Source organism: Pteropus alecto, unplaced genomic scaffold (assembly GCF_000325575.1).
Source record: "Pteropus alecto unplaced genomic scaffold, ASM32557v1 scaffold121, whole genome shotgun sequence".
NCBI classification, from domain to species: Eukaryota; Metazoa; Chordata; class Mammalia; order Chiroptera; family Pteropodidae; genus Pteropus; species Pteropus alecto.
The window spans coordinates 3905719-3909705 of record NW_006434369.1 but is presented as its reverse complement, the minus strand read 5'-3'; positions in this window follow the sequence as shown (position 1 = coordinate 3909705).

Genomic DNA, 3987 nt, shown 5'->3' with positions numbered 1-3987 from the left:
GGTAAGACTTGAGAATTGAATTTATGGCTAACAGTAAATAACTGAGAGACTGGGATTTTAACCTTGGTCTATTTGATCCCCAAGTCTAAGTGATTTCCACCATTAACACTGTCTCTCTAAGAATGACTAATTTTTTTTTTACGTGAAAGTTTTAAATAATGAAGATAATGCTATCTCACTGTTCCTCTTCCCCCTTCAGCAAGCAAATAGTCTCAGATTCTTGTAAAAACATATACTGAATATTTCTTTCTTGTTGAAAAGCTCTGTGCCAGATACTCTAAGCAACATTGTTTTGACAGAATTAAATAATTAACTCAATGAATTAACTCAAAACTCAGCCACAAGAGAAAGTAATACTGTAAAGGACTATACTAGTGGGAAGAAGTACATAGGAACATAAAGATAAATAAGTCCGTTGCGTGCTTTGCCTTTGCAATTATTTTTTTAGTTCATACTTAATTTTTCTTCTCTCTATTTACAAATCAAGGTGAGTCTTCACTTTCTTGATGTACTTTCCTGATGGAAAAAAATATTAGATATCTAGTTGCTATCTTGACAAATGGTAATATCTTTATTTTTATTTGTTCTGGTGGTCAACTAGATTTAAGTACAGACAAGCAAGCTGGAAAATTTCAATTTGTCAGTTGGGTTTGACTTGCATCAAGGCAGATGCTCCTAAACATATAGAAATAAAATTGAAAAAGTCTCCATTTCTGATGAATAGAGCCTGTGGAGACAACTGACTAATGAGGTCTCACTTTTTAACCACAGATTTTTAAGTCTTAAAAAGTAGTTTACTCATATTAATAGTACAGAACAGTCTCTTGAATAGTAAATGCTGCATAACTGTAACTGGATGCCTTGAAGATTTCTACAATGACCAGGCACAGGATTTAAAACAGAACTTTCTCTGGATTCTACATTTTATGATGTATAACGTAATCTTCATACTAGATAAGGGATGTTACAGGTGAGTCGTGTAGTACCTTTATGGAAATAAGAGAGTACATGGATTTTATACACACACACACACACACACACACACACACACACACACACATTCATGCCTTTAATCACTTATGGGCATATTAGACTTTTGATTAGAAATTAATTCTTCACTGTTTAAACCATGTCTTCCCAAATTCTTTATGAAGCTAGGATTATTCTATTTATTTTTATATCTTTTTATTTCATGGACACAGGGGTTTTCAACGAGTATTTTTAGTAAAAAGGTTGAAGCTAGGATTATTCTATTTATTTTTATATCTTTTTATTTCATGGACACAGGGGTTTTCAACCAGTATTTTTAGTAAAAAGGTCTTATATTGGTGAGCAAGGCATTGAAGTATGTGGCACAGACAGTGGACGCAGGCTGACTCTGAGTTTGCTCTGGATTCTTTAGTGGCAATGTAGGTACATTAGACAGCCCCCACATACTGCTGGGAAGGCATGAAGAAGCAGAATCCTTTATTGGGCAGCTAGGAGTGAAAAGGAAAGGAAGAGTAAGGCACATAATAAAATCATTTTAAATTTTTGTTTAAAATTATATTTAATTTTAATGGGAAGGCATGAAGAAGCAGAATCCTTTATTGGGCAGCTAGGAGTGAAAAGGAAAGGAAGAGTAAGGCACATAATAAAATCATTTTAAATTTTTGTTTAAAAATATATTTAAGATGGTTTAAAGATATTTTGTTTTGGCCTTTTGGAAAACATTGTAATGATTCCTGGGGCTAGTCAAGCTGCCTTAGATATGTTGTTTGTAAATGATCATTTTTTTTCATTAGTTTTTATTAATTTATTCATTCTGCCAATATTTACTGAATGCTAGATGCTGTCTTAAGTCTGGCATTCTAGTGATGATCAAGATTGTCCCTATCTTTATGGAAATGCTATGAATGAAAGAAGAGTGTAATCTTTTATTTTACAAAGAAGTAACTAAATTTCAAATGAAAAGACTTTTTTTTTTTTTTTCTGTTGTTTAAACAAAGCTTTCCTTAAAAAAGCTACCTCCATGCAATGACATAATATCATAGAGTTTTAGGATTGAAAGGCTCATTCATTTGTGCAGTAAATATTTATGAACAGCTATTTTTACTAAGCAATGTTAGAGTCTTGGCTAATATGGTTAAAATGGTCAAGACACACTGGTCTGCTGCCTGCCCTCTCTCCTGAAGGATGAGACTATATACCTGCACGCTGCTTAAGTTTGTGTTGACTTTGTACTTTAATCTCTGAGGTTTGCATGCCTCACTGTAATTCTAAATTCTGGAGAAAGCCATAATGTAAGCTCCAGGTATTCACAACAGTTTGTTGCATCTGGCATGAGGGGTTGGGGTGGAGGAATAGATAATGGGGGGTGGGGGGAGAAGAGAAGGAAGTCTTAAAGTTTATTTATCTTTTTCTTTTACTTTGTAAACACCTTACCAAAGCTCCAGAGAGCAGAGGGAACACAGAGTGACAGAGGGTGGCTATTCAATTCCCAGTTGAGTCACTTTTCTATCTCACCCTTCCTGTGCGTGGGCCATTATAATATTTCTTTGGAATGGAAAGTGTCTACCACGATAAAAGGAAAATCTTTGTCTCTTTCATTCACCACTGCATCCTCAGTGCCAGAATAGTGCCTGATGTGTAGGAAGTCTCAATAAATGTAGGTGGATAAATTAATAAATGAATGAAAAAAAGACTATCACAATTAAGCACAGCTTACAGGATATCATGAAAAGTCAATTGATCCAGCCTTGCCAATAACATACAAAACCAAAAGCCATGTAGAGTTTGAATTTTTCATTGGCTTTACTGACCTTTAGTATTAGTATTTTAGTCATTTGAACCTCTTTCTGCTGCTTGTATCTCTAGGTTAGAACATCAAGGATCACAGTGCAGCTCCCTACCACCAGAAAACATTCTTTCAACCAACAAGCAGTTGGCCGTACAAAGGGTAACACGGGAATTCCCCACAAATAGATTCTTATTAAAAAACAATCACATGTGTTAGTGAGGTGATCTGAGGGATGGTTTAATTTATGTCTTGTACCCTGGCCCACATCCACTTTTCACAGCTGGACCAACACAGCAGTAAGTAAATGAAATCCCAGACTGAAGAAGGCTGCCTATGGAAAGAAGACCTGTTGTCTAGCAAGAGAACACAATTGACAAACAGGGCAGAGAGTTGAGAAAGGAGAGATGACTCTTTCCTTAGGACACCTACGCTGGCACTTGAAAAATCCTTGTTTTAATTTTGTTTCTCTTATCCTGTGATCCCAAATGAAGTTTTTTTTTTTTTTTTTTTTGGCATATGTGCTTAAGAGAAAGGTTCCAGCATGTCTCGTTTACCACAGAATATTCTAGGTTTATTTTAGCACCATTTACAGCAGCCAAAGAATGTTTGGGGTTATGAACGGAGGCAGTTAAAGAATGGCCTATTATTTCTGCACCAAAGGTAGCTGAAAGTAGACACTATAAAATGCATTTTAGAAAAGAAATATATTTTCCCTATCGAAGTTATATAATCAGGTAAAATTATACCCAAAGGCAACTAGATTCGATTTTCATAAGTAATAACTTAGCATGTACCCCAGCATCTTTCAAGAGAGTCAAGCAATTTAGACTGAAAACAAGACAGCTGTCTAGATAAATGAGTGATATACATTCTGATTCTAGGCAAATCACTAACTGGTTTGAAAAACTTAATACTCCTTTGATAGAATAAGCCTAGTTGAAGTGTTAGAAGGCAGGATCTCCTGTGTCCATTGTGCTAGTAACATTCTTTATGATCTGAAGTACCTGTCTTAGTCTCTTTATCTAGAAAATGGAAATAATAACCACACCAAGGATACCTATTATGGGCTGAATTATAATTTTCGAAAGGTTGTATTGAAGCCTTAATCTCTGAAACTGTGAATATTTCCTTTTTTTTTTTGGAACTAAGGTATTTGAAGATGTAATTAAGATGAGGTCGTTGAGGTGAGCTTTAATTCAATTTGCTCT